Source organism: Dendrobates tinctorius, unplaced genomic scaffold, assembly GCF_039654945.1.
Source record: "Dendrobates tinctorius isolate UK_male_01 unplaced genomic scaffold, ASM3965494v1 ptg000129l, whole genome shotgun sequence".
NCBI classification, from domain to species: Eukaryota; Metazoa; Chordata; class Amphibia; order Anura; family Dendrobatidae; genus Dendrobates; species Dendrobates tinctorius.
In genome coordinates, this window is record NW_027361797.1 from 34,319,683 (window position 1) to 34,336,716 (window position 17,034).

A 17,034-nucleotide genomic window follows, 5' to 3' on the forward strand; every position below is an offset into this window, starting at 1 on the left:
GAGATGATGGCAGGAATGAACATGGAGATAGACTTTGCCTCCAGATACTTTTTGACAATTTTGCACACGGGGTGATTTAAAAGGCTACCAAAGATGTTTTTTTTTTACTCTCTACTTGATGACACAAAACGGACATTTTATCATAATATAGTCATAGAAACGTGTCTTTTACGTTTTGGGGTCTAAGGGGTAACATTTCTCGCCATATTCACCACATTTCTCGCCATATTCACCTGTCCCCGTTCTATTGCCGACCACAGCTCTATCTCCCGGGTCCTCTGGCTGTGACGTTCAGCAGAGGGAGAGATGACGTAGTCAGTGCGCGCCCTCCACTGAACGTCACTGCAGAAACATGGAGACACAGCGGTGGACGGCGATGAAGCAGGGAATGGTAAATATCGCCAGTGTCGGGGGCCTGAGCAAGCGGCGACACCGGCACCTGGCCCCCAGCAATGAGACGAGTATGTCAATTTATTTTTTTATTGCAGCAGCAATATATGGCTGTTATTTATCTATGGAGCATCTTCTTGGGCCACCATTAACCGTTGTGCAGCAATATATGGGGGGTATATATCCATGGAGCATCTTTTTGGACCACCATTAACCCTTGTGCAGCACCACCCTCGGCTTATACTCGAGTCAGTAAGTTTTCCCAGTTTAAGGCAAAATTAGGGGTCTCAGCTTATACTCGAGTATAGACGGTATATTACTGTGTGGCCCGTATCTATATTCAGGGGCGCAGTATCGGGGAGATTTTATTTAGGAGACAAACGTATTTACATGGGACCTTGACGTTTCCAGAATCCCAGTGATCAGTGTGACAAGAGTTGTGGCTGGAAGATGTCAACATGAAGGTTTGATCATAAGAAGAAGAAAAAAAAAAAAAACAACACAACTAATCAGATGAGGCATCAGCAGTAAGTCGCGGGATGGAGATCTTTATTCTGTATCTGTACAGTACAACCTACAGAGTGATGGGAATAATACTAGTTTGTAAAACGATCTTCCTTTAAATATAGCTCTGTCCTTTAGTATATAACGCAACCCCTTATTACATAGCCTCCTCCCTTATATACAGCGCCATCCTTTATTTTGCATAACACTGCTCTGTTATGACATAACATCCTCTTTTGGCATCTCTAATACTGCTCCTCATTAAACAGCATCCTAGATTGCCATGTACTGTATAGTGCCACCCTTTACTATGCAGTGTCCTCTTGTCATGTATAGCACCGCTCCTTATAGTGTCGTATATTGTTATTCATAGCGCCTGCTTTTTATTACATAGCGTATATAAATCTGTGGATAGAGCACGTCACCAGACCAGTCAATCAGCCTCCTCAAATAGAAAAGAACTTTATGAGCATATGAATCGCCTGGTCAGAGAGGACGCTGTGTGATAATTCTGGCAGCAGCTTACTGCTCTCTCCTCAGAACACAGGAATCCTCGGCTCAGAGGATGGGAAGCTCGAGATCTCAGTCCACAGCTACAAAATGTGTATTACCAGCTGAACACTGTGCTACTAAATTCCCTTTAAAGCAGCAACCCATCACCAAGTGTTTGTTACCTAATCTGAGATGATCATGGTGTAGGAACAGAGACCCTGAATCCAGTGATGCATCACTTAGTGGGCTATTTGCTCTGGTTTTAATAAAATCCCTGTTTTCTCTGCTGCAGATCTAGCAGTTCTCTGAATGCTGAGCTCTGTATAACCCTGCCCACACCACTGATTGGCAGCTTTCTGTATATACTGCGCATAGGCAGAAAAATGCCAGTTAGTGGTGTGAGCAAAGTAGTACAGCGCTCAGCATTCAGAGAACTAGTATATTTGCAGCAACGCTAACAGTGATTTTTTTCAACATTGCATCAGCCTGGCAAGTGATACATCGCTGGAATGAGGGTCTAATACCAGCAAAGAGAATGCGATTCCAATAGCCGCACGCTCACGCTGCTTATCTTTGACTTGCAGATTTGCTGCAGATTTAAATATGCATAATGTCAATTCTTTCAGCGTTTTTGCTTAAGGGTGGTTTCACATTAGCGCTTTTTAAGCGCACGCACGGCCGGGGGTAGCTCCGCCCCCGAGCCGGCTCTCTGCCCGGCGTGCCCGCCCCTTGCTTGTAGCGCCGCCTCCTAGCGCACAGCGGCGCCTGCGATCGGCGCACCCTATCTTTAGCATAGGGTGCGCAGATCGTGCTCAGGCCGTGCGCTAGTTGCGCTTTGACCTGCGCTGCGCACTTTTGACGGTGCGCCGTGCGCGCCAAAATCCGAAAAGTTTGATTTTGGCGCGCACGGCGCACCGTCAAAAGTGCGCAGCGCAGGTCAAAGCACAACTAGCGCACGGCCTGCGCACGATCTGCGCACCCTATGCTAAAGATAGGGTGCTCCGATCGCAGGCGCCGCTGTGCGCTAGGAGGCGGCGCTACAAGCAAGGGGCGGGTACGCCGGGCAGAGAGCCGGCTCGGGGGCGGAGCTACCCCCGGCCGTGCGTGCGCTTAAAAAGCGCTAATGTGAAACCACCCTAACCAATACTAACCAGCAGGGAAAAATCTGCACCATGAACAAAAAAAAAAAAAAAAAAAGAGCAAAACTGTAGATCTTTCAACCAGCATTTTACCTTTTGCAAATCCTGAACGTGTGCACATGCACTTAAAAGGAACCTTTCACCAGTTTTGGCCGATATAAGTTACAGCCATCATCGTTCAGGGCTGTTATACAGCATTCTATAATGCTGTAATAACCCGACTTGTAAGAGAAGAAAAATAACTTATACTCACCTGTGGGGTGGTGCAGTCCGATGGGTGTCGCTCTTCTTGGTCCAGCGCCTCCCTTCTTCTTGCGATGCCACCCTTCTGCTTGCTTCGTGTGGTTGATGCGTCCCTACGTCATCCAGTGTCTCCTGGGCATCACGCTCCAGTGCAGGCGTACTTATCTGCAATGCTGAGGGCAGAGTAAAGTACTGCAGTGCGCAGGCGCCGGGAAAGGTCAAAGAGCCCCAATGCCTGCACACTGCAGTACTTTCCTCGGTCCTCGATAGGGCAGATAAGTACACCTGCGCAGGAACGCGGTGCCGGGAGACTGTGTGGATGATGCAGGGACGCGTCATCCACACGAAGCAAGCAGGATGACGGCGATCATAAGATGGAGGCGCCGGACCAAGAAGAGCGACACCCATCGGACCGGACCGCCCCGCAGATGATTATAATAAAAGCTATTTTTCTTCTCTTACAGGTCAGGTAGGGGGCTTATATACAGCATTATCGAATGCTGTTTATCAGCCCTGAAAGGTGATGGCCATAACTTATATTGGCCAAAATTCGTGACAGGTTCCCTTTAAGGCTATGTCTCCACAGGGTGTAATCTATGCGCTTTGGACGCAGCGGATGCCCCGCTCCGCCCAAAGCGCCGCCCCCTGTTGTACACGCGGTGATTCCGGATGAGTTAATTGAAAGACACATGTGGAATCAACGCGTCCTATTCAGAGACTGGGTTATTTATCTTGCGGTGATGGAGCGTCGCCGCAAGATAAATAGAAATGCTGCGGTCTATAAAGACGCGCCGCATGTCCGGTTACGCAGGGCCGCCGGATGCGTCCCTGCACACATAGTGGAGACGGGATTTCATAAAATACCCTCCACTATGCTGTAACATATGGATGCTGCAGCTGTACGCAACGTACAATCTGCAGCAAATACTGAAGTATTCCGGCCTGTGGAAACATAGCCTTATATGTCTCATGTATTCATTGCTGAACTACTCAATATTTACAAATTGCTGTTGAGCAGATGCAGTAAATTAGAGAATTTGCCACTTAGTAAAAGAGGCTGCCATCCAAATCACTAATTATTCTGTTCTTAAAGGGAATTTGTGACCCCATTTTTCGAGTATCAGCTGCTGGCACCGCCATCAGGGGCTTATCTACAGCATTCTGTAATGCTATAGATAAGCCCCCGATGTAACCTGAAAGATAAGAAAAATGAGTTATATTATACTCACCGGGGGGCGGTCCAGATCTGGTTTTGGTCCAATGGGTGTCGCGGTCCGATGCCTCCCATCTTCTAAAGGTGACGTCCTCTTCTTTTCTGCCTGTTGTGGCTCATGCGCAGGTGCACTGCTCTGCCCTGTTGAGGGCAGAGCAGAGTCCTGCAGTGCGCAGGCACCGGTAGAGGTCAGAGAAGTTCGGCGCCTGCGCACTGCAGTTTTCTGCTCTGTCCTCAACAGGGCAGAGCAATGCGCCTGCGCTGGAGCCACGACGGGAAGCAAAGAAGAGGACGTCATCGTTAGAAGATGGGAGGCGCCGGACCGCAACACCCTTCGGACCAAGACCGGACAGTCCCCCGGTGACTAATATAACTAATTTTTCTTATCTTTCAGGTTACATCAGAGGCTTATCTACAGCATTACAGAATGCTGTGGATAAGCCCCTGATGGCGGTGCCGACAGCTGATACTCGAAAAATGGTGTGACAGATTCTCTTTAAAGCAGGTTTGGCACCAAACTGCATTAATTATTACGCAAGTCTCGTAAACCTGATGAGACAGGTGTAATTGCTTTGAAAATCCATGATAGAATGACTGGATAGCTGCACCAAAAAGTCCTTCTGCCCGATATTAACACTTCACATATTTAGCCTATGCCCTACGCTTTATGCACTTTCCAGGGTATGTGCACACGATCCGGAGTAGCTGCGGGTTGGATGCTGCGTATTTCTGCAACGTCCAACCCGCAGCTGCCAGATGTTAAAGGATAGTAGATTGGATTTCAAGAAACCCCATGCCCACTATGCATGCACAGACGCCAAGGCTCACCCACAGAGATGCACATGCCGCGCGTCTTTCCAGACCTCAGCATATGAATTTCTCCGCAAGATAAATTTCACTCATAGAATGTATTGGACGCGATGAATCGCACGGTTCAGTGAACACATGCGGATTCACCTGCGTTCAATAGACGGCAGCGCTATGGACGCAGCAAACATGCGCTGCTACTTCCGGACCGTGTGCACCCGGCCTCAGTGGCTACACAGTGGCTTATATCTAAAGCCCTTGAAACAGGGGATCAGGACATATGTGCTAACGTAGCTATCGACTTTACCCCGTTCCTGACATTTGCAGTATTTATACGTCATGGTTGGGAAGTACGCAGTATACAGTATATACACATCATGGAGATCGCCGCCGGGTGTTCAAGTGATATGACAGGTGACATCTGGCACTCAGGCTATGTGCACACGTTGCGGATTTGTTGCGTTTCCGCAGCGTTTTTTCTGTGCGGAAGTGCTCCAAAATCGCAATGGATTACTTAAGCAATGTTAATCAATGGCATTCCTGGATTGTTGTGCACATGCTGCGGAAATTTCCGCACTTATTTGCAACGTTTTATTTTCCGCAGCATGTCTATTTTTGCGGATTTGCAGCCTTTTTCACCCACTGACTTCCACTGAGTCAGTCGAATCTGCAGCAAAAACGCAGGTGTAAAAAGGTTTGCGGATTTTCTTCGGATTTGCTGCCAAAAACGTTGCAGAATTGTCAAAGGATATGATGTCAGAAGGAGGAAGAGGGTGTGGGAGGAGAATATAGGTGTGGGCGTGTGCCACTGTCTGCGGGCGTGGGCGGAGAATATGGGTGCAGGCGCGTGCGGCTGTCTGCAGAGAATATAGGTGCAGGCATGTGCGGCTGTCTGCGGGCGTGGGCGGAGAATATGGGTGCGGACGTGTACGGCTGTCTGCGAGCGTGGGCGGAGAATATGGAGCCGGCGCGTGCGGCTGTCTGCGGGCAAAGAATATGGGTGCGGGTGTCTGTCTGCGGGTGTGGGCGGAGAATATGGGTGTGGGCGCGTGCGGCTGTCCGCGGGCAGAGAATATGGGTGCGGGTGTCTGTCTGCGGGTGTGGGCGGAGAATATGGGTGCGGACACATGCGGCTGGCTGAGTGCAATTGTGAAAAAAATTCAAAACATTGACATAATCACATACAATATACATACTCACCAAACACCTAATCCCCGACGCCCACGTCTCCTGCAAGCAATCAGAAATAATCAACCAACATGTACTCCCTGTCCGCCGTAGTCCATTTAACACAGTGTCCCACGTCAATGTCACCTGCAGTAGTCGCTCCCGCAGTGCATCACTGAACCGCCGTGAGAGTTCAACGGAGTTCATCAGCTGATCAGCTCCGGTGCTCTCACACAGCGGTAGTGCCGTGAGAGCACCAAAGCTGATGAAATCCGGTGAACTCTCACGGCAGCGCAGTGATACACTGCGAGAGAGATATTACCTCCTGTCAGTTTATCCCCGGTAGAGCGGTCTCAGTTCTCCCCATGTGACTTCTACAGGTGGGACCACGGTGAGACACTTGGTATTAAATGGACTACGTTGGACAGGGAGTATTATATGTTGGATTATTTTATTTTTGCTACAGGAGACAAGGGAGTCGGGGATTAGGTGACTCAGTAAGTATGGTAAGATTCAATAAAGGAGTCTGTGATTATTTCAAATAAAGGACTTTATTCTGGCTGTCTTTATTTACCATATAACTATAGGATTAGTAATGATAGGCGTCTTATAGACGCCTCTCCATTACTAAACTGGGGGGCCTTGATGTCACCAGACAATACAAAGGTGACGAAGCCTGTGGGTGAAACGCGAGTTCTGGACGGTGGACGAGAGCACATGCACCTTACCAAGGGGAACAAAGTCAAAGTGCAGCAAACCGTTTTACCAAAACTAAATGCAATAAACATATCTGATTATTCCAATTTTTATGTATTCAATCAAGGGGACATGATCTTCATTCAGGCTTGGACTGGCCCACAGCAAAATAGGAGAATCCACCAGTGGGCCCCTGTGCAGCAGTGGGAAACCACCCTCATATGAGCAGTTCTCTGCGTAATATACTTGATTCACTTTGTTGAATAAATTAGATGCCTTTGTTTCTACAATCAACCCATTTTATTGCTATAAAAATTTGTAAATTAAGATAAAGTTATATTTGCATGTAGCTAGAAAGGGGGCCCGGGAGTTGATGTTACTTGTGGCCCTTGGCACCCCAGTCCGACATCATTTGATTCACCTCATTTGTCATTAAACTCAGCACAAAAACCTGTGCCTCCATTAGGAGCTTGATGGCATGGATTTCCATGGCCAAGCAACTGGGTGCAAGCTTTAAATCACCATGCACAAAGGCAAGTGTCTGATGGCGTGGTGTAAAGCTTCCACCATTCAACTCTGGAGCAGTATATGTTCTATAGAGTGGTGATTCATAGGGATGAGCAAGCACTAAAATGCTCAGATGCTCGTTACTCAAACCAGGTGCTCATTTAGAGTTAAGGGTGTAATGGGGAAATCTGAGCATTTTTCCGGCAGACTCTACATGGAAGTCTGTGGTCAGTGAAAATGTTTGAATGGATGGAAAAAGTGCTGAATGGAAGCACTGGCACATCATTTTGAAGTACACTATGGTTTCCCTCTATTTAAGAGGTAGTCTCAGCATTTTTGCATGTATGACTTAGGGTATTTTTTGCTAAGGGCTCTATTTACCTGCTTATATATTTCCGCACATACGCATCTTGTACGTGACCCTTTGATAAATCTATTATGACATATACCTATGTGCTTTGATGATTGGAATATTCTGTTTTGTTTTTTTTTGTAAAATTTTTACTCGTTTGACATCAATAAAATATTTTTCTTCATGAGACCTGTGTTGTACTCTGGGTGTTTTCAGTTGGTTTAACATAATTGGTATCGCCCAGTCTGAAACAACCTGACATAAAACTGTCCCACTAGTTAAACCCTTCAGTGAACGCCGTAAAAAAAAAAAACGAGGCAAAAGATGGATTTTTGGTTCTTACCGTAAAATCTCTTTCTTGGAGCCTTCATTGGGGGACACAGAATACCATGGGTGTATGCTGCTGCTGCTAGGAGGCTGACACTATGCAAAAACAATAAAATTAGCTCCTCCCCGGCAGTATACACCCACCGACAGGCACCAAGCACCTCAGTTGGTGAAAAAGCAGTAGGAGAAGCAACGAGAAAAAACTCGAACCATATGTACCAACCCAACAGGGGACTCTAAGACCCAACACGGTACAACTGAAACAGGGAGGGTGCTGTGTCCCCCAATGAAGGCTCCAAGAAAGAGATTTTACGGTAAGAACCAAAAATCCATCTTTCTTTATCGCCTTATTGGGGGACACAGAATACCATGGGACGTCCCAAAGCAGTCCCAAGGGTGGGAACAGCAAAAAGGAATGAAAGTAACCGAAAGGCTCAGGTCGGCCGGTGAGCCACCGCCGCCTGCAGAACCTTCCTACCAACCACAGCATCAGACGAGGCCTGGGTATGAACCCTGTAGAACCTCGTGAAGGTGTGCAAAGATGACCAGGTTGCAGCCTTGCAAATTTGCATGGCCGAGGCCTGGTGACGAGCAGCCCACGAAGCCTCCACAGCCCGGGTGGAATGAGCTCTTACTCCCGGAGGGGGCCGCTTTTCCTGAAGACGATACGCTTCCAGAATGGTAGAACGAATCCAGCGAGCGATCGTGGATTTGGAAGCCGGAAGGCCCTTCTGGCGACCTTCAGAGATGATTAGCAAGGAATCGGACAGACGGAAGGAAGAGGTCCTGGCAAGATAGACACGCAGGGCTCTAACTACGTCCAGTTTGTGGAGAGACTTCTCAAGAGGATGAGATGGAGCCGGACAAAAAGAAGGAAGGACGATATCCTCATTGATATGGAAAGCGGAAACCACCTTTGGAAGAAAAGAAGGAACGGGCCTGAGGACGGCTTTGTCCTGATGGAGAATGAGGTAAGGGGAACGACATGACAAGGCCGCCAATTCAGAAACTCTTCTGATGGAGGAAATGGCGATCAAAAAGGTGACCTTCCAAGAGAGAAGGGACAAAGGAATGTCCTGGAGAGGCTCGAACGGTGCCTTCTGGAGCGCGCTAAGAACGAGGTTGAGATCCCACGGGTCTATTGGCGAATGATGAGGGGGAGCCACGTGGGAAACCCCTTGTAGAAAGGTCTTGACCTGTGGTAGAGAAGCTAGCTCTCTTTGGAAGAGGATAGAGAGAGCGGAAACCTGGCCCTTGAGCGTACTGAGGGACAGACCCGCGTCTAACCCAGCTTGAAGAAACCCTAGGATAGACGGGATAGAAAACGACATTGGGAAGACTCTTCTATCATCGCACCAACGGAAAAAAGCGTTCCAGTACCTATAGTAAATGCGGGAAGAGGCTGGTTTCCTGGCTCTGATCATAGTTTGAATAACCTGACTGGACAGACCTGATTCCTTTAGAATTGCGGTCTCAATGGCCATGCCGTCAAACTCAGAGACTGAGAATTCTCGTGGTAAAGGGGGCCTTGCGAGAGAAGGTCTGGACGGTCCGGAAGCCTCCAGGGAACGTCCGCGAGCATGTTGACCAGTACCGCGTACCAAGGCCGTCTTGGCCAATCTGGAGCAACTAGAATCACTGGTACGCCTTCCGATTTTATCTTTTTGACCACCCGAGGGATCAATGCCAGAGGCGGGAACAGATACGGAAGTTGAAACTGGGACCACAGAGTCACCAGTGCGTCGCATGCGACGGCTAGAGGGTCCCTGGACCTGGCTACGAACTGCGGCACCTTGTGGTTCATCCGAGATGCCATGAGATCGACATCCGGGGTGCCCCAACGGTCGCATATCTGAGAGAAAACCGCGGGGTGCAGGGACCATTCGCCGAACGCTAGGCCCTGACGACTCAGAAAGTCGGCTGCCCAATTTTCCACCCCTGGAATATGGACGGCGGAGATTGTCGGAACGTAACGTTCTGCCCAGCGGAATATCTTGGCCACTTCTGACATTACCTGTTTGCTGCGCGTGCCCCCCTGATGGTTTATGTACGCCACGGCCGTGGCGTTGTCCGACTGAATGCGGACCGGCTTGCCGGAGAGGAGGGGCTGCCAGTGAAGGGCCAGGAAAATCGCCCTGATCTCCAAAAGATTGATTGGAAGGAGAGACTCCTGTGGCTTCCAGCATCCTTGGGCCGCTTTCTGATGGAACACGGCTCCCCATCCTAGAAGACTCGCATCGGTGGTGATGATTTGCCACTGAGGCGGAAGGAAGGACCTCCCTTGGAGAACTGACGCTGGCCGTAGCCACCAAGTGAGAGACTGCCTCACTCGGAGAGGAAGCCGAATAGGACGGTCCAAGGACATCGTGGTCTTGTCCCAGGCTGAAAGCAGAGACAGCTGGAGAGGGCGAAGGTGATACTGCGCAAAGGGCACTGCCTCCATGGAGGCCACCATCTTCCCCAGGACCTTCATGCTGAACCGAATGGGAATGGGAGCAGGCCTCTTGAGAGTTTTGATGCCCTTGGACAGAGTTGTAAATTTTTCCTTTGGAAGAAAAACACGGGCTAGCTCCGTGTCGAATTCCATACCCAGAAAGGTCAGACGCTGGGTGGGGACCAGAATGGACTTCTCCTTGTTGACTAGCCAACCTAGGCGGCTGAGAGTGTCCAGGGTTATCTGAAGGCTCCGGAGACAGTCCTGGCGAGACGAACCCTTGATCAAAAGATCGTCCAGATAAGGGATGATGAGGATCCCTCTGGAGCGAAGGATGGCCATGACAGTCGCCATCACCTTCGTGAAAACCCTGGGCGCTGAAGCCAGGCCGAAAGGAAGAGCTGTGAACTGAAAGTGGTCTCCCTGAAACGCAAATCGAAGATACTTCTGATGTTGCACACATATTGGAATGTGGAGATAGGCATCCCGAATGTCCACCGAGCAGAGAAATTCCCCGGGCTCCATGGAAGCAATCACCGACCGAAGAGACTCCATCCTGAAATGAAGAATCTTCACGTGGCGATTGCGCAATTTGAGGTCCAGAATAGGACGAAGAGAGCCGTCTTTCTTCGGGACTACAAAGAGATTGGAGTAGAACCGGGAAAACCGTTCGTCTGAGGGAACGGGAACAATGACTCCGGCGGAAAGAAGGGAGGAAATGGCCTGCAGAAAACCCGGAATCTGGGCCCGCTGTCGCGGAGGCCGAGACCGGAAAAACCGTCTGTTCGGGAGTGAAGCAAATTCGATTTTGTAACCGGATGCGACGAGTTCTCTGACCCAAGCGTCGTCTACAACGGACAGCCAAGCATCCGCGAAAAAGGAAAGTCTGCCGCCCACCCTGGAAGAAATTCCAGGTGGGGGTGACCCGTCACTTAGACGAAAATCTGCCGGAATTGGCTCCTGCAGATCTGGAATATTGTCCTCTAGATCTCCAGCGAGGAGCGGGTTTGTAGGAAGGTTTCCTCTGATCCCGCTCCCTGGTGGCAGGCGGCCGATCCTGTTGAGTGGCTCTCTCCGTGGCAGAGAAGGGACGAAAAGGCCTGAATGGTCGAAACCCCCTTCTGTTGAAGGGACGTTTTGGTCGAGACTGGGGAAGCGAAGTACTTTTGCCTCCAGTGGCATCGGAAATTATCTGATCCAGCTTTGCTCCAAAGAGCCTAGAGCCATGGAATGGCAGATTGGTAAGCGACTTTTTCGAAGTAGTGTCCGCATTCCATGACTTTAGCCAAAGGACTCGGCGTACAGCTACTATGTTGCTGTTAGCCCTTGCAACGCAGCCGGCCGCGTCCAAGGAGGCGGCCAAAAGGTATTTTCCCGCCTGGTTAATCTGATCTGCAAGATCTGCCAATTCGTCTTGAGGAGCTGACGCTAAGATGCCTCTGCGAAGGATTTCTGCCCAAGCGGAAATTACCTTCGCCACCCAGGCGGATGCGAAAATAGGGCAGAGAGGCGCCAGATGCCTCAAAGATAGACTTAGCCAGAGATTCAATCTGCCTGTCAGTAGGATCTTTGAGCGATGCCCCATCTGGCAGAGAGAGCACCGTTTTAGAGGCTATCCGGGATACTGGAGGATCTACCTCTGGAGCCTTGGACCACTTTGAGAGCAGTTCTGCGTCAAAGGGGTACAGAACATCCAAATACTTGCGGCCTGAGAAACGTTGCTCAGGGCGCTCCCAGTGTTTGGCTAAGGTAGTATTGAAATCGTTGTGATTGGGAAAGGTTCGGGACGGAGGTCTGGCTCGTCTAAGGACAACCGAGCTTTCCTGAGCTGGAGCCTCATCCTGTTAAAGTTTTAGTGTTTGGAAGATAGCTGCAAGAAGACTATCGACCATGTCCCGCGTTTTAGAAACGCTGTTCCCCTCAGAGCTAGCTTCCGAATGAGAATCATCGCCTGACTGAAGGCTGTCATCCGAGGAAGGAGAAGGAGGCCTGGGAGCGGAAGGGCCCTGCGAGCTCGAGGACGAAGTGGACAGAGCCCACTTCCTAGAAGACCTTCCCTGTCTGTCTCTCTGAAGGTCGCGGTCAGGTGCGGACGACTCACCCCGAGAGGTGGTCGGGGCAGAGGTGGCTGAGGATAGCTGAGGTAATCGTTCTAAAACCTGGACCAGCGACTGATACTTTTGTCAAGTCAGGAACAGACTGTGACATTGTAACGGCCCACTCCGGGGGGAGAGAGGAGGGAAGAGCGCCCTCCGCCCGGGACTCTGTGCGCTCCTGAGATGCTGACATATTGGAAGGACTGCAGGGGGGGCAGAATGGAGACGACTGACCCGATGCCCACTTCTTTTTACAGCGCGCACAGGCGTAATAGATAGCGGTGGGCCTGAAGCAGAGATCCCCTGAAGGGTTGGGCATAGGTAAACTGCACTGAATGGCCGCAGGAATTAAGGAATAACTGCCGAGGAGAGCTAATCTTTGCCTCAGAGCAGAGCCTACCGAGATTCTGTGAGCAGCAGAAAACGCTGAAGTGTCCCCCAAACAGCGCAGCAGGAGTGAAAATCCAGGAAATCCTTGTGCTGGAGGCTGGGGGCGGAGCTTAGCGGCCGCTCCATGACTGGTTAACAGCGAAGGAGAGGGCATGGCCGAAGGAGGAGGCTGGCATATCAAACGAAAAGGAGCCCTGTGATGGGCTAGTAAAGGCGCGCTGAAAAGAGCGCGCTCAGGAAGGAAGGAGGGAGCACAGCGATGAGGAGACTGAGGGAAAGTGAAAGTGAAGACCCAGCCCCATGCCAGCGCCAACATAACGGAGCTGATCTGACAGTGGCCCTGGGAAGTCTGCCTCCCCTGCTTGTGACGCTGTGTGGCGAGTGGAGGAATCCCCAGTGTCTCCCTGGGAGTGAGAAGCAAGCGGCGTGAGCGCGCGGCAGGCAGAGAGGGCGGGAAATTCAAATAATTGTGGACCTGAAATCACAAAGGTCCAACTTCTGCCATTCACGGAGCTTATGCGGGGCCGGAGGGAACGTACAGGCACTTACCTGACGTCCCTGAAGAGGATGACCACAGGGGCCCACGGGGAAACGGCAGGCCGCTGGGGGGAAGGGAGTCCTCTGTACCCGCATCCTGCAGAAGACGGCTTGAAACACCTGCGATCGCCGTCTTCCTCTCAGCCCTGTCCCGAGAGAGGGGTGAGGAGGGGGATTCGGCAAGGACTAGCCACCTGTCCACAACCCTTATCACCGGAAGGCGATAGGGAAAAGTCCTGCCTGCGGTACTGAGAGTTGCGATGTGGGTGACACCACACTGCTCGCTCAGCTGCATGATATGGGAAATCAGGGTGACAACTACACCCTGTTTCCCGATGGAAAATAACCTAAAAGACAAAAGAGGGAAAAATTAAAAAGTTCAGACTAAACCTGAAAAGAAAAATGCGGATCTGGGGAGATCCCGGTCCGCCTCCTACAGACACTAAGCACAAACTGAGGTGCTTGGTGCCTGTCGGTGGGTGTATACTGCCGGGGAGGAGCTAATTTTATTGTTTTTGCATAGTGTCAGCCTCCTAGCAGCAGCAGCATACACCCATGGTATTCTGTGTCCCCCAATAAGGCGATAAAGAAAAATGATCAGCATACCGCCGAACAATAACTGGAATAAAACGTGATCAAAAACACAAACACCAAGAAATATGACACTGCTGAAAGCGTCACCTTGTCCCGCAAAAAAAACCGCCCTACAGCTCCGTCAGCGGAAAAATAACAGTTATAGCTCTCAGAGTAAAGCGATGCAAAAATTATTTTTTTTTTATATAAAATAGTTTTTATTGTGCAAAAGTGCCAAAATATAAATGGGGCATCACTGTAATTGTACTGACTAGAAGAATAAAGCTGCCTTATCGATTTTACCACACGCAGAAAGGTATTAAAAAAAAATTTAAAAAAATGTCTTGAATTGCTGGTTTTTGTTCATTCTGCCTCCCAAAAGTCGAAATAGAAAGTGATAAAAATTTGCTATGTGACTGAAAATGGAGCCAATAAAAACGTCAAACTTGTTTTTGACTTTTAGTGTGTGACAGCAGCCAAACAAATAAATCTGGTATCACTGTAATCGCATCAGCCCGAAGGATAAAGTTGTCTAGTCACTTATACCGCACGAGGAATGGTGTAAATAATAAATAGAACAAATTCTTGACCTACTCCTGATGTGTTCATTCTGCCTCCAAAAGATCACAGTAAGGTTCGGCTCACAAATATCCTGCACTCTGCGTTCAGCGCTTACACCGGGGTTTCTGTGTAAATTTCTGAAATGCGCAATTCAGACGGAACCCTTAAATGGAAGATTCCCTAAAATGAGGTAGATGGGGAAACTAGACTCCGTCTGGCCTTTGATCTGGTGTTGTCCATCTTTTTAGGTGTGCATAAAAGCGCGGTCGGCCACAGTTATGTACACTTATGGAAAAAAAGGACAACGCTGAACAGAGGCCAGACGGAGTCCAGAGTAACTCTGCTGCCTCATTATAGTGAATGGATCTGTTGGGGGTTTCATCTGAAGCATATCATTCAGAGATTTAAATGGAAACCACAATTATAAGTGCTCAGCGTTGAGCGCCGGATAAACGTGATCAAAAATGTTATGTAAAAAACGTTCCCAACAAAAGCTTCAACAATCCACAAAAAAAGCAAGTCCCCGCTCAGGTCCGTCACCTGTTAACAGAAATAAAGGGGGTTTCTGTTACTGGTAGTACAAAAAGCTCTAGAAAAGCACTATGGCTCAGGTCCTCACAAAAGAATTTCAGCAAATTCTGTGTTCCCACATCCCATTCTGAGCCACAGTGTGCCGAAACCACAGTTAGCGTCCAAATGTTTGCAGTTCCTGCAAATATGAGAGCCTGCCTTAATTACGGGTGCATGTCTCCAGAAGCACGCCCTGGCCACTGCAATGCCCTGGCCAATGCAACAGCAGTTTGCAATTTTCACTGTTGCTTTTTTCTGAAAAACACTCATGGAGTCCAAATTGTCACTACACCTGTAGATAAAGTCCCAATGTGGTATAATTTTGAAAATGGGGTCACTTGTGGGGGGGGATTCTGCTCTTCTAGCACTTAGGGTCTCTGTATATTGAGTAAATTATTCTAGGAAAATCTGCGCTACCTTCCCTCCCTAGTCTCGGAACAAGGCTAAGCAGTATTGTACAGCCACATATGAGGTATTTCTACATTCAGCAGAAATTTTAGGAGACATTTTGGTGTCATTTTTACCCATTACCCAGTGTGAAAATATAAAATCTAGGGCTAAAATAAATTTTTGGTGGTAAAAAATGTAATTATGTCATTTTTTTCTTCACTGATCAATGCTATAAGATTCTGTGACCCCCCCCCCTGTGGTGTCAATATGACCAGTGCACCACTTAATTCATTGAGAGGTGTAGTTTGTAAAATGGGGGCACTTATGAGGGCTTCTGCTGTTTTGGCGCCTCAGAGGCTCTGCCAATGTGACATGGCAACCTCAAACCAGTCCAGCAAAATGCTGCTTCTTCCCTTCTGATCTTTGCACTGTGCCTCAAAAGTAGTTTTTGACCACATATGGTGTATCGGCATACTCAAGAGAAATTGCGCAACAAATTTTGTGGTCCATTTTCACCTATTACCCTTGTAAAAATAAAAAAAATTGGGTCGAAAGTAAAAGTTTTGTGAAAAAAAGTTAAGTGTACTTTTTCCTCCCACATTCCATTAATTGCTGTGAAGCACCTGAAGGGTTAATAAGTTTCTTGAATGTGGTTTACAACACATCGAGGGGTGCGATTTTTAGAATGGTGTCACTTTTGGGTATGTTTTGTATTCAAGAAAGATCGGAGAATCCTGACAGTGCAAACTGTGAAAATTAAAGTCTACATTCACACAGAGTGACTGCAGACAGTCGAGTTTAACTTAGACAACTCCTTTAACCCCTTTCTGCCATTGAACGAACTACCCCGTCTATGTGACCTGGGACTTAATTCCCATGGACGGGATAGTACGTCAGTGATCAGCGGCGCCCACGTGGTGAGCGCCGCTGATCGCGGCCGGGTGTCAGCTGATTATCACAGCTGACACCCTGCACTGTGTGTCAGGGGTGGTCAAGGACCGCCCCTGGCACACTGTGATCAAACATGATCGCAGTGTACCCAGGTTTAGAGAAGCATCGGCAGGGAGGGGGCTCCCTGTTTCCCTGAGCCCCCCCAGCAGCGCAATGTGCTGCGTCGCTCCGAGGGTCTCCTACCTGCAGGCCCCCCCCGGGGCCCTGCAGGGAGGCGGCTTCCTCAGTGCCTGCTGAGAGCAGGCACGGAGAAAGCCTGTGCAGCGCCTGTCAGGTCGCTGATCTGACAGATTACTCTACAAACTGTCAGATCAGCGATCTGACACTTTACAGTGATGCCAACCCCCCCCCCCCCCCCCGAGACAATGTAATAAAGTGTTAAAAAAAAAAAAAAAAAACCACACACTTAAAAATAATGTAAAAAAAACTTCCTAAATAAAATAAAAATATTCCCTAATAAATTTTTTTTTCTAAATAAAATAAAAAAAAAAAACAAAAAAAAAAAAACAATAAAAGTACACATTTTGTATCACCGCGTCCGTAACGACCTGCCCTATAAATCTGTCCCACTAGGTTACCCCTTCAGAGAACCCCTTCAAAAAAAAAAAAAAAAACCCAATGCTTTATCATACCGCCGAACATATAGTGCAATAACGCGCGATCAAAAAGACGTATATAAACAAACATGGTACCAC

The 17,034-nt window shown here is 48.8% G+C and overlaps 1 protein-coding gene across 2 annotated transcripts in view; it reads right to left on the reverse strand.

Moving 5' to 3' along the window:
- SMG1 (SMG1 nonsense mediated mRNA decay associated PI3K related kinase) overlaps positions 1–17,034 on the reverse strand; it is a 203,662-nt gene that overhangs the window by 174,175 nt on the left and 12,453 nt on the right. The window lies entirely within an intron of this gene.